This window comes from Bacillus rossius, chromosome 14 (assembly GCF_032445375.1).
Source record: "Bacillus rossius redtenbacheri isolate Brsri chromosome 14, Brsri_v3, whole genome shotgun sequence".
Classification (NCBI taxonomy): Eukaryota; Metazoa; Arthropoda; class Insecta; order Phasmatodea; family Bacillidae; genus Bacillus; species Bacillus rossius.
In genome coordinates this window covers 38,718,217-38,732,982 of record NC_086341.1, presented here as the reverse complement: position 1 = coordinate 38,732,982, position 14,766 = coordinate 38,718,217, and positions in this window count along the sequence as shown.

Genomic DNA, 14,766 nt, shown 5'->3' with positions numbered 1-14,766 from the left:
TGCTGATCCTCCTGTAGCCCCCTGGCATGTCTTACATATTGATATTTTTGGTCCTCTTACATGTTCTAAGAAGGGTAATGTATGTTTACTTGTTGTTTTGGATATTTTTACAAAATTTGTCATTTTATTACCTCTTAGAAACATGAAGGCTGCTACTATCGTTGAGGTGCTTAAGGAACAGGTTTTCAAGTTGTTTGGTCCTCCATGTATAATCGTTTCTGACAATGCTCCGTATTTTCAGTCTATTATCAATAAGAATTTTCTCTTTGAATGGGCCGTTAAGCCTATCTATAGTTCAGCATATTTTCCGCAGGGCAACATGGTAGAGCAGCAAAATAAGGTTCTCAAAGGCATCCTGGTTTATTTCTATCGGTATGATCAGACTCTTTGGGATTCAGACATTGAGTATATCAATGTCGGACTTAATTCTGATCTTCATTCTGCTACCGGTTTTCCACCCTCGATCCCGTTCCTAGGCCATGAGCTTACTGTTCCTTTACTGAACCAGTGGGGTTTGGCGTCCCTCGACACCAGCCTGGACGCCCAGGCATTGGAACGTGTACTCGACATGGTTTCCTGTAATATTCAAAAGACCCATAAGGCCATTTCTGACAATTATAATAAAGCTAGAGCTCCTCATGGTTTTAAGATTGCGGATTTAGTCTTATGCAGGGTGTTTAAATTGCCTAAGTTGGATGATCAGTTAAATGTGAAATTACTTCCTCCTTATGAGGGACCTTATTGTGTAGACAAGTTATTGGGTGTCAACATCCTTTTGTTAAGGTGCTGTAGGCGCAAGATTAAATTCCGAAAGGCTCATGTAACCCAGGTGAAACCTTTAGTTAAATAGATTTTTATGGGTTTGTTGTAAGCTTTTTTACCTTTCATATAAGATTAGCCTATTGGCCTGTTGTTAAGTGTTTGTGTTCCTAGGAACTTGTGTTTGGAGGTTGTGTTTTGTTGGGTTTGTGCACGGTGTTGCGGCTCTTTTTCTTTTTTTAGTTTGGCTCACCATCCTTTTTCCCTGTTACCCTTGCTTGCTGTGCCCGACTTCGGCCAGCGATCTTCAGCTTCACCTCGCCGAGAGACGTCTATGTGGGGCTTTCCGTTCGTCGCCTCCTCCCTACTGGTGGTACCTGCCTATGAGAGCCCATCATGCTACCTTGAGCTTGCCTGGTGGCTTCCTGGTTGCGTGAAGGCTCGATGCTGTTTCGCCGTTTCTGGGTCTTCGAGAGCGGCCATGTACACTCCGGCTGAGTGCCTCTCGCACCGCCATGAGTCCATTGCTACCCCTAGCCCTTGCTTTGCGGGTCTTTGATATCGTAGCTGACCCCTTCGTCAGCCTGCCAAGGCACTGCGACTTGGTGCTCCCTGCTGGAGTCTCCTCCCATGCCTGGGTGGTTGCGACTCGTGGGGCCACCCTGTTCAGAGCCCTTGTTCTGGGCTGATCACCGACTTCATCTCTGGACCTCTTCCTCCGTATTAGCCGTTGGCTGTCGTCTACCACTGTTCGGAAGAATTGTTCTTCAGCGTTCGTCAACCTGCATAACGTCTAACTACGTTCGAAGCCATCTTGTTGATCGCTGCGGCGATCCTGAAGCTTGCTGTTCGATGCTGTCTCCAGTCTCCGATTTTAACGTTATGAACTTTCTTCATTGTCCGGATATTCTGGCTCCCAGGGCAGGGACACTTTAGGGAGGGGGGGTTGAAGCAATTGCTTGGTTTTTGGTACTGTAAAGCATTCCTTCCCCTCCTTTCCCCTCTTCTCACCACCCTTTCCTTTCCAGCTCCAACCTCCCTCTCCAGCTTCCCATTCCTACCCCCCTTCTTACTCCCTTCCCAACCACCTCACCAGCGCTCTCTGTCGGAGTGTTTACCCGGCCCATATATAGCCCAGCCCCTAGCGTACTCATTGCAGTCGTTCGGTCTCTGGACTCGAAGACTGTCACTGCGGCGGTGGCTCTGCGTTCCGATATGTACTCGGCTGTGAAACTTAACGTCTGTATTTAGGTATTGTTCTTGCTTGCGCGTTGTGACCACGCCTTAATTTTTTTCTTGCTGCCGTGTTAAATGTAATCGCCACCAATGTTTGGACCCTTCAGGCCATTTGATTTGGGTTTGTCTTGCTCACTCCGAGTACTGCCTGTAGCATGTTGTAACATTTCTGCGGCTGTAGATGGGCATGCCACGATGGCATTGGACACTTCTTGTCAAGCCACATTATAAGTTCTCTCTTGATTTTGCCTTCAGTTTTTTCGCCTAGAGGCCCATATTACTTTCTCGGCTACTTTACAGCGCTTTGCCACCATGTCCGCTTTACTCTTGCTTACCTTGTTGTATTTGTGTGTATGATTGTATTTATTTCGCCGTCCCGTGGGAGCGCTTTAGGATTTGCCCCAATGATAATTATAATCTGTTTCATAAACTGTAAACTTTTATAAACTTTTATAAACTTGTATTTTGCTCTAGAGGTATTGTATTATGAAAAAAAATTCTCTTTTTGGTATTTCTATTTCTATTTTTATTTTTGGTATTTTTATAAAGCTTTATATTTTTTGCTTTGCACCAGCTTCCCACTGTTGTTTGGTTTTAACGTAACCCCCCCCCCCCCCCTGCACACTATCTATGTTAGCTGTAGTCGACTAGACTTGTCTCCAATCGGCTTCAGAAAACTAGCCAAAGATGTAAATTTTATTTTTGATATAAATATTATTGCTGAAGTTGTGGAACATCTGCCACGACCGCGGGTATTTCAACGTATGCCTGATTTTTATGTAGAACTGGATGAAACTTATTTCTTTATGAGATTTCGAATGAAGACATGTGTTGTTCATGAGGTTTTGCTAAACATTGAACACTTTTTGGAATTCACTTCCGACAGGTAATGACTTATGATTTTTAGTTGAAATATATATAAGTTGTTCAATTTTGTTTTATGGACTTTTTGTTATTTACTGTTAAAAATTCTGTCCGAACATATGTTTACTTTGAGGTTAGTTATCCCTATTAACAATTAATCTAATGTCCAGCACAGTATAAAATTCCTGAGAATTTGATATGTAAATTAAGCACTACACTTTTCAAGATAATATTAATCCTATCCGTCCTTTTTTAACATTTCACATACTAGGTGAATATTACAATCTAGAAATTGTAAATTTTACATCAATTATGGCCAATGTTAGGGAACTAAACATTTATTATGATTGTAACTCATAATAATGCGTGGATTGTTCTACATCCTTGTCGTCGCTCCGCTCGCCCTCCCTCGTTCTTCGATGCCCGGTTGCTCAGTTGTACTAGGTAGAGTGGGGTTCGGCCAGTGTGGCCAAGGAGAGACAAGCTAAGATGTACAATTATTCTCCACCAGTCTGCGACGAACACCCGATTTATTGATACAATACCCTGTACATGGGGCTGTCCCAGCCCTGCCTGCGACAGTCTAGTTTGTGCGCGGCGACATGAGGGTTCTTCCCCTGATCGGATACTCCGCGTTACGTTCTGGCTAATCTGCACCGTACTATGTCCGATAGTTCAGAGACACCCGGAAAGGTGGCACAACACTAACAAACTATGCCACAAGCTATTGTACATAGACATAAATGCCCCGCAAGATATTATATACACCGTAGAAGCTACTAATCCTCGCCACATAAAAGAACAAATTGTAATTCGGATACTGACTCCTAGCTGCCACTATGCCTGCATCGCGATGCACATACTCCTGGTTGGCTCACAGCTCAGCGACCGTCTCGAGGCACGACTCCTCTCGTGACGCGACCGCTCCTCGTGCCTGCCTGGCAACGACTATCTCCCCTCCGCGCTGTGGCGAGGCGCGCGATAGCTCATCCCTTACCCTTCCCCGCATCCCGCGTTGCCCCTAATGTGTCACAGACGGGTGTGACGTAGTCGCCCAGTGAAAATGATAAGAACAACACATAAGCACTTCAGATGATAGAATTAAATATTTACAATAAAATAATGTTAATAAATATTTACAATGATTTGTTCTGCTGTAACACAGCATCCATTCTTTACGTATTTAACTGTTGATTCACCTGGCGCGCGAATCTCTCTTGCCCCCCTGCCCTAGCCGCACTGCACTATTCAGTGCACACACAACACAGGGCAGGAGAAGACATTGACGTGGCATAGTGAGCTGTGAGAGCTAGGTTGACACTTGGGTCAACATCAAATGCCCTTCCCCCCCGCCCCCAACCCACCCAAGAGACCGTTATGCTCGCCAATGTCTCTCATTTATTCACATGCCACTGCACTGGGGGATAAGGGAAACAATTGTGCCCCCTCATTAGGGAGGGGTGTAGTATGGTTCTACGCGAAGTAGGGTTGCCAGTGCTGTATGCTAATGTATGCCATGTCCCCTTGCCATGACACCGACATTTGGTAGCACTCGTAATCCCCCAAGTACGCGGGGGCTCTCCTTGTCCGTGCAGGGCGGGAGCCCGTCATCGGCTCTGCTCCAGCTGGTGGGAAAGGGGTAGCCATGGGGGTGGAGGTGAAAATTTTGCCAGTCTCCTGGCTCGGGGAGGCGGGAACCTCTCGCTGTACGGGGTTGCCGGCTCATCCGTCTCTAATTCCTGTATCTCCTCCCAGTGTTCCCCCTTGTTCGAACAGCATGTTCGCCTCGCATTCCATCGCCTTTGCTGTGGGTAGTGTCTCTCCTCCGTCTCCTCCCCCCTCAGAGTCAGGTTCAGGTACTGTCATAGAGAATGTTGCATCTGTCAGACTCATGTCCAATGGCCAGTGTGGGACCCATGTCTCCTCTCTCGTCTCCTCTTCCTCAGAGTCAGGTTCTGTAACTGTCACAGAGAATTTAGCATCTGCTAGAATCATGTCCAAAGGCCAGAGTGGGGCCCCTGTCTCCCCCTCTGTGTCGTCCCCCTCAGAGACTGGTGTGGTGACGAACCCGGGGACCTTCAAGTCCGTCCCCGCGGCATCTGTGCTCTCGCACGTCGTGCCCTTGTTAGTTTCATCCCGCTCTCTTGTGTCAAATTCCGTGCACACCACAAGCGCTGTCTGTCCCCTCATCACGTCTGTCCTGCTCGTGGCTTGTGGGGCCAGGTTCCGGAGTGACTCTCTCTCCTTCGTGCCCATAGGGACTTGCTCCCCCACATCAGGGCTTTGTCCATGTCCCCCGTCCTGGTCTGGGGGCTTGTCTCTCTGTGTCACATTGTTCCGGTCTGGCACGTTGTTCCGGCGTGATTGCGCCGCGCCAGGTTCCCTCAGTTGGGTGGTGCCTGATTGGAGTGGTAGGGGGAGAAGTGGTCTGTCCCGCTCCTGTGTTTGGTGCCCGGGGCAGTGGTGTCTCCCTGGCGACCATATGCAGGTCGTCCCAGTGTATTTTTGCCAGTCGGCCACTTTATGTCTGTACCAGGTAGGACGTGGGCCCCGCCTGGCGGATGACTCGTTGAGGTCCTTGCCATTTGGGGGCCATTCCGGCATGAAATTTCTTGGCCTGTGAGGACAGTGGGTGTTGGCGGACATACACCAGGTCCCCTGGACATAGTATGTTTGGGGGCCTGCTAGACTGGTTTGCCCTGGCCTGCTCCCTGACAGCTTTCAGCTTCTTCCGAAGCTCCTCTCCCCACTCTCCTTCCGTTGCTGCCGATGCCACCCGGCACTCTCCCAGGAGGGCCAAATTCTGCCCCTGCACCAGCTCCGCGGGAGAGTACCCCGTGACAGTACTGGTTCGTCGTCGTAGACAGTAGAGTAAGTTCGGAATGTGTATGTCCCATTTGCTGTGGTCGTCACCCAACTGGAGGCGAAGCAGTGCTTTGATTTCTTGATTTCACCTCTCGGTCGGGTTCGCCCTGGGGTGGTATGTGGGGGTAGTGTGGTGCTTCACACCCCACTTCCCACATGCCGCCTTCCACCTGTGACCTCGAAACTGACATCCGTTGTCACTGAGTAGTACCTCCGGATACCCAAAATGAGGGAACACTTCCCATTCCAGCAATGACACCAAGGTGCCGGACCTAACGTTTGAGGTGGGGTAAGCCTCCACCCACCTGGTAAACAAGTCTGTCACCACTACTAAAAAACATTTCCCTCTGGATGTCCTGGGGTAAGGACCCATTATATCCAAGGCAATAGTCTTGAAGGCTTTCTGGGGCCCGTGGTGGCGCTGGGGCTCTGCCCCCTCCGTCCTCACCTTCCGCTGTTGCCAGGTGTGGCACTGCCTGACGTAGTTCCTGACATCGCCTGTCACTCCGGGCCAATAGAACATCTGTCTCAAGGCCTCCAGATTCTGCTCGGCCCAGGGATGTCCTGCGAGTGTGTAGTCGTGGAAAAAACGTAAAACCTCAATCCGCACCCCCACTGGTACCTGGGTACACCACATTTCCATGTTGCCTGGCACCCGGGTCTGTAGCACCCCTTCCAGACAGCGCTGGAATGGCGTGATGCGCTCGCCACACTCCGCCACTGCTGCCTGCGTATCTGCTTCACCCAGCTGAGCCTGACACACTGTCTGAAAGAGAGCATTCAGTGTGTCAGCGGGGCTCGGTTTGGGCGCGGGGTCTGGCTGTGTCACTGTCAAGAGGGTAGCTGGCTCGGGGACCTCCTCGTCTGCCAGCAGGTGGACCTGTGGAGGCACCAGGTCCTCCCAGCTCCCCTCGTCTTCGTACTCTGTGTGTGGGTCGTTGTGGCTTTCCCCGGCACATGCTCTTCGTGAAAGTCATAGTTTTGCAATGACATGGTCCACTTGGTGAACTTTGACTTTCTCCCCTGCATTGTGTCGAGCCACTTTAGGCACTGACTGTCCATGCGTAATGTGAAGGATCTCCCCTCCAGATGGTGCCGGTAGTGACCTACTGCTCACACCATGGCCAAGCACTCCTGTTTATTTACATCATACTTGCATGCAGCTGGGCCGAATTTTGTGCTCTCGTATTTAATGACCTGTCACTCGCCATCGGGTCCCAGCTGATACTGGATGGCCCCCATACCGACCTGACTTGCGTCTGTCTGCAAGTACACAGGTCCGTCTGGTCGCATTCGGGCCAGCGTATGACACTCCCTGAACAGGCGCTTGACCGTGTTCAGAGTGTGGTCGGCCTCCGCTGTCCAGCGGAACTTAGTCTTGGGCAATAGCAAGTCTGTCATAGGGGCTGTGACTGAGGCAAAGTCTGGAATGAAAGTCCTTAACCAGTTAAGCAGTACTAGCAGCCGCTGCAGCTGCTTCCTTGTTTGGGGGGCCTGTTTCACGGTGATCAGGTCAATATGCTCCGGGAGAGGCCTGCACCCCTCCGCGTTGGTCAGGTGTCCCAAGAACTGGAGCTCCGTCGCCCCCTGATGGCACTTGCGCAGCGCACAGGTCAGCCCGTGTCTCGCTAGTAGGGTTACCAACTATTTCACCCTGACCATAAGGGATACTGAACCCCACCTAATAGAGCGGGGGTCCGGGGGCACTCCCCCGGAAAAATTTGACTTTCTAGATACAAATTGGTGCTATTTTAGCAGTTTTTGTATCTGAAAATAAATTATGCACCTGGTTGAAATATTAATATTTTTTTTTTGTATTGGCTTAATAATTTTTTGAGAGATGAATTTAATATATAAAGATATGATAATAAAGATAACTTTATCCGTTTTCAACTCAACACAATATCAACATAAACATAACAGACTAAGCGCGGACGAGTGATGCCACCTGTCGGCGTCAACATGAACTATTTGGTGGCCAGTGAACTGCGGAGTAAACGGAGCCTCGCAATGTCGCAATACATATAACAGGTAGTGTGGCACAGGCGGGAAAATACTTTTTCAATTTTATGCAGGTGTGTGAATTGAACTTTAAACAAGATACGGGAAATATCACATCCCGTCCTGCCTACTACGGGATAATTCTTTTAGTCACAGAATATGGGAAATCCCGTACAATACGGGACGGTTGGCAACCCTACTCGCTAGCCACTCGAGGACCATGGCTAAGTGACATGCATGGTCCTCCCATGTTCGTAACCAGATGATCACGTCGTCCAGGTAGGCCATGACAAACTTGCCAACGAACCCGTCCAGGACGCGGACCATCATAGCCTGGAATGTCGCAGGGGCATCTATCAGCCTGAACAGCATGACGCAGAACTGGAACCTGCAGGCATCGGGGGCAGTGAAAGCTGTCTTTGGGAAGTCTGCTGGGCGGAGAGGCACTGGTCAATATCAAGACTTTAAGTCGAGGGATGAAAAGATGGTGGCATCGCCAAGACCCGCCACAGCGTCTGTGATATTTATTAACGGGTGTGGTGCCGGGGTGTCCAGTGAGGACAAATACTACCTACCATCCCTGATCCATCATTGAAAATGTTTGGCGTTACATCAAGAGCCAGCCCAATAGTTCTACTGAGTATGAGAGGACCAGGCCAGATTAAAGCATGACAGCTTTTGTAGTTAAGGGCATTGCAAAATCATTAATTGTGGCACAGATTTACTTACCCAGTTTGGAGTGGTAATTAATTTTCGTTTATGGACCATCACAACAAACGATTCCTCAAGCCGATCTATCTGACAGATAAATGAAAAGTAGGTGGAAAACTAATAGGCCTAATGGAGAACTGCGAATTGACCCGCCCTATTATACACAACCAGTTATGTGTGTTGTGGGTTCTCGACACATTTTGCACCTAAACATGACCCCTAGTTGCTCAGCACCATTCGGGTTCACTTCAATTGCTTATCTCGTGGCATCAGATCCAGATGCATTCGTTAACCCTGGGGTCTACACCATCCTTTGACATCATTGCAGTAAGTTTTTACTAATCTCTTTTCATTGGTTCTGTGGCAGACCCCAACCAGCCTGACCGGCCACATGTTGTTGCATAAATAATTTTTTGCTCTTGTAGCCTGGATATGAGGTATGGACAAGACTTCATGTATGTGGACTTAGCAGCGAGGCTCTATGGTTTAGTATGCACAGGGCCAACTATGGGTGAAATGTGTAACCAAACTTTATTGAAAGTCAGTAACCTGGGATTTTGTGGATGGCCATGTACCACACCCTAGTGATATGACCCCTACAGGTGCCCTCCACCTGGACATTATACCAGAGATAATATTGAACTTATTCCAGGCAAGCACCAGACACACAGTCCCCAGTGTTATATTTGTGTAACTGTTATTGTTTTTGTGCAACCTAATTAGGACCTGTTGTTGTCCTGCTGGAGTCAGTGATACGATTGATGGAGTTGGTGATTGGTTGACATTGCTGAGGATGCCAACTATCCTACATTGACGATCCTGCAGGATAGCTCGCAGTCAGAGGGAGACTCGGCTCGGGTCATATTGTCCCCACATGGCAGGCAGGAATTAGTTAATGACTAAACAGAGGCACCCCCTGCTGTTGCAGCCACCAGGGATGCTGGGTTGATGGCAGTTTGATGAACACAATCAGATACTACTAAATCTGCTAGAATAGTTTTAGTCCGTGCGATCACTAGTACATGGCACTATCTGGTGCATGACCTGCCCTCCGCCCGAACCGGGGTTTGACAGGGCAGCTTGTTAAATGTATGTATGCAGCATAGTAGCAGGACGATACTGGTTCTACCATTGACGTCGACCCAGGTGTCGACCCAGCTCTCACAGCCCATTATGCCGCGCCAACGCCTTCTCCTGCCCAGTGTTGCGTGTGCACCGATGTGCAGTGCGGCTAGGGCAGGGGGGAGATTCGCGCGCTAGGGAAAGTTTAATGTAAAATGCATAAGAAACATTCTTATTTGTAAAGGAATTATTTTATTATTTGAAGGGTCGTGTTTTCTGTATTGTAATAGCTTATTATATTGTTTGACATGTTATGTAGAATAAGTTCTCACGTGTTCACCGGGCGCCAAAGCCGTGGCTTCCGCTTGTGACCAATAAGTGTGTTCCACGGGCTCGCGAGGAGGGGTGGAACGCGGGCGCTGGGTCGCGCGAGGCGGGGAGGGAGTGAGTCGGCAGCTGGACTCAGGAGGCAACAGACGTGTCTACAAGAGCGCTCCGAGACGGTGAGAACGGGCGCAGTGTCTCGCTGCAGTTCATGCCTTGCCGAGAGGAAGTGATTCCTCTGTCACAGTCGTATGGTCATTTAGGCGAGTGTGTCATTGTGTCATTCAGTCGCGGCGTGCAGTCAGTCACTTCTCTTGCGTGCGTGTTTTCTCCGGTAGTTTACGAGTCGCGGAGTTCCTTTGCGGACTGGATTTTCGCCATCGTTTGCACGGTAATTTTCGGGTCCTCCCGGGCACTGTGTTGTCGGGTCAGTCGTTCAGCTTAGGGTGCGAGTCATAAATAGTTCAAGTCTTAGCGACACGGGTCTTGCTCCTCACGAACGAGACATCACGTATTTTTACCATACAGTAACAGTGCGCGGAACCGGGCTTCGCCCTACAGGATCAGTCACAGGCGGGAATGCGGCAGCCCCTTGTAAAGGGTTTGATTTACCGTATATAAAGAACCTGGAAACTGTCTTTGAGTGTGTCAATTGCTATCCTGGTGACTAAGTCCCTTGGCCACGCGGCCCGAACCCCTCTCTACCGAACACTGAGTAGCCGGCAAAATACCATCATTCAGGGGCTAGTCGGCCAGGCGACGACACCATCCATAGGGGCGCACAGCCGTAATCACGACATTTATAATGCATGTGCTCCTGGTCCACCACATTCACTAGATGAGGGAAGTTATATGTACAAACATAGCATAACTAAAAAAAAAAAAACAGGGAATTAGTTGCTGTAACATACATTTACAAGTAGCGGCATAATCACATAGAACTGCGAACATAACTAAACACTAAAAAATAAAAAAACATGTGGGCACACGGAGGTCATTACAGTGGCTCACTACCCGGAAGTACATAGACACTAAATACATACTGATACCCTAACATACTGGCAGCAACAACCCTTGCATGGTACAAAAATGATGTACAATACAGAATAACTATTGCCATATATTCCTAAATTAATTGAAAGCTACATGGATGCTAAGAGAGCAGGCCGCAAAGTCCTTGGGCTGTCTTAATAAAACTAGAATATTACCATGCATCGCCTTACATGACAGCCCTGTGTGGTCGAAATAGCAAAGTCGTCTGATTTAAAATGTTCATGGCTTAAATTCTGGGGCATAAACCGCACCCCGACTAAACAAAAATTACATAATACAAAGGAAAATCCCTACGAGGGTACATACAATTACATATGAATCTGTTGGTGAGTTCAGGCCGACATGAACCCAATTGAAAATGATTTGTAAAAAATGTACTCTATTAATGAGATTAAAACAGGAGACAATGGTTGTAGGGCTCCAAGGAGTGACACATGCAGCTAAGGTGTGATGATGAACTACCAATTCCTGGTTCGCAGAGTGCCAAACAGGGCAGCTTCGTTCGCAAACATGCTGTGTACAGTGGGTTAGGTCAAGCCATGTTTTGGACGTACCGTAGTGACGCGAATGCAATAAAGTTGTTGCATTTTGTTACATTGATTTTTGTAATAAAATAATGTCTAGCATTAATTGATTGATATATTCAATCTGTGCTTAACTGAAGGTGTTTTCCCAGACAGACTTAAATGGACAAAAATAATTCCTGTATATAAAAAAGGTGCAATAACTGATATGAACAATTACAGACCAATAGCACTTCTATCATCTTTTTCAAAAATATTTGAAAAAATTATCTCAAAACAACTTATATTATATCTAGATAAAAATATAATTATATCTTAGAGTCAATTTGGGTTCCAAAAAGGGAAATCTACAGAACAAGCAGTTTACAAATTCATAGGAAATATTTTAAAAGCTATTGATAAGAAAAACCATATTATGGGCATATTTGCAGATATTTCCAAAGCATTTGACTGTGTGGACCACTATTTACTATTAAAAAAACTTGAGAGTTATGGCATAAAAGATAAACATTTAAAATTATTTAAATCATATCTATAATATCGGAAACAAGTAACATTAATATGTCAATGTGATGATAAAGGTACATATGCAAATGCTATATCAAAACCTATGACTATTTTAATAGGAGCAGGTACCGCAAGGCTCGATCTTAGGTCCCATATTATTTATAATTTTTATAAATGACCTTCCTACATCAGTAATAAATGGAAACGCTATCATGTTTGCAGATGACACAAATATATTGGCAATAGCAGAAAATAAAAAATAACTAATAACTAAAGTAAATTCTATACTAGAGGAAGCAAATAATTGGTTTATAAAAAATAAACTAGTACTAAATTTATCAAAATCCACTATATTACAATTTACAAGAGTAAATAGTCTAGCCAGTAAACATGATTTTGCTACTGTAAATGGTAAACAAATTAACATGACTGACCATATTAAATTTTTAGGGCTAAAGATAGATAAAAATTTAAATTGGCATATACATATAAATGCCATATACAAAAAATTGTGTTCAATGTGCTATGTTATACATACTATCAAAAAAATCTGCTCTTTAGAAGTTGTAATGGCATTATACTGACGCCGTCCCCGCTACCTCTGACTATTTAGACGTGATTTTGTTCGTGTTCGTGATCTCAGGGAAGGTTCGGCCTTGTGGCTAGAGGTAGGGGTTAACGCAGTAGGGCCCCCCGAGCTGTTATGGCCACTCGGGACGCCTGAAGAATAACACAAAGTGTAGTTGGTGAATTTAATACAGCACAGCCCAATACATGGTGCTGCCCGTTCTGGCCGTAACGGTTTGCCCGACGCGACTAGTCACATGGGCAGCTCACTTCCTCAGTGGCGGCTCACGATTTTAATGCGCGTGAGGGGCGGACTTGTACACGTGATGCGAAAGTTACAAAATACACTCTGACATGGCACACAATATCTTGACGAACAATACACTACACTATTACCTAGCTCTTAGTAAACTGGGCTAGCAGCACGTAGGCCCGTGTCTCCGGCGACTCTACGTGGTGTCTAGGTGTGTCCCAGGGACTGACTCGTTATAAAGTTCGATGGCACGCGTTGGTTGGGGCGTGAAGCGCCGACGTAAATTCACATAAACTCCCCACAGTACTTACGTATGACGTAGAACACTCATCTCGGAGCACTAATTTAATTAAGTTAAGTACCTCATGGTAAAATTAGGCCGACCGCGGAACTGTACGTGAAAGGTTGAAAAGAAATTACACTGTTGAAAACTACATGTCGGCGAAAGCAAAAGTTGAAGGTTCCGCGTTGCGCCTAGGCTGCCGGCCTGGTTGAGCTCTCGAAGGACACTCACGGTGTCGCCGCGCGCGACCCCCCTCCCCCGCCAGCCCTCCCGCGGAAACGTGTGAATTTCGCGGGAAACTGAACCGGCCAGGTTCGGGACAAATCGCACAGTGAAACATGATTTTGCAAAGACTGAATTATTAATTAATGAAAAATAATGTTAAATAAAAACCTGTGGAAAACATAATAAAAATAATTTGTTGTAGTGCGGCGGAGGGATATGCCACACCCGGCCGGATCCTTCCACCGGCGTAGCACTCGTTGCATGGCGTTCGCCTCGTCGCACGCACTACACTTTGCTGCGCGCACGAGCGCGTTCGGTGCACACGTTTTTACGAGACGTTGATGAGGCTGACGCCGCCGTCAGTGCTCCCTCTGAGAGCACAGGCCGTTATGTGTCCTCAACACCTGATAAGTGCCGCGCCCCGAACGCGCCCGCGCGCGCAACGTAGTGCAGTGCCCCGAACGGCGTGACGTCAGTCACGGCCTCCTACGTGTGCAAAGCGCCCGGCCGGGTGTGGCACTGCGCAAGGGTATTGTTTCTCAAGCATTTCATAATATAAACAAAAACTAAGAAATCTAAACCATTCAATAATTAATGTTAATTAAATGATCATATGTTAAAAGGGTATAATTCACAAAACTGGCCGAAGTCACCTTCCCGCGCTCCGCAGTTTTCCCGCGGAATTTTCCCCCTCCCTGGCCCCGGCGGCCAGGGAGGTTAGTCAGTCGCCATCCAGCACTCGCCCGGGCCGGCAGCCCACGCACGGGGAGCCTTCAATTTTTGCACCAACGCCATATAACTGCAATAGGTAAATATAGTCCAAACGTTTTATATCAGCTCCCCGGTCGGCCCAAATCGGCCGTTAGCAGTCACGCGCGGTCTTTTAATAACATGTGTATCCCATCAGGGATTTTTATATTTTACGTTTGCAATTAGGTGACCCGTCGTGGCACCTGCGCCTCACGCTTTCACGTCCCACCACGGGACATAGTTCTTTGCCCACGCAGGGCGGCACTGCGCCGAACGCGACCAAAACTTTCGGACGAGTATTCACCTGGGACGTGCCACGGCCACGTGTGTGATATCGCTTCAGATTCCACCGTGTCCGTACCCAGCTTAACGTGGCCATCGCCACCCCGCGGACTATCCGCTCATGCATATTCTCCTGTGCGGGACTAATCGCAGTAATTCAGTGTAACGTGTTTTAATAAGTGGCTTATTCTCCTGTGCGGGACTAATCGCAGTAACTTAGTGTAACGTGTTTTAATAAGCCAATCATTCTCTTGTGCGGACTAACCACAGTAATTTAGTGTCATGTGTTCCCTTAATTAAGTCGTGGGAACGTTCGTCCTCACTCGTCACGCCACGTCCGTATACTCTCGCAGTGACCCTAGCAGGTCCAGGTGCGCGGAGCTTAGGTCGACGGTGAAGCGGCCAGTCACTTGAACGTGTGACCTGTAGAGTGTACTCCGTAATAAATCACCAAAGGAACTCGTGTGTTTCATTAATAAGGCGTCCTGGGAGGCCATAAC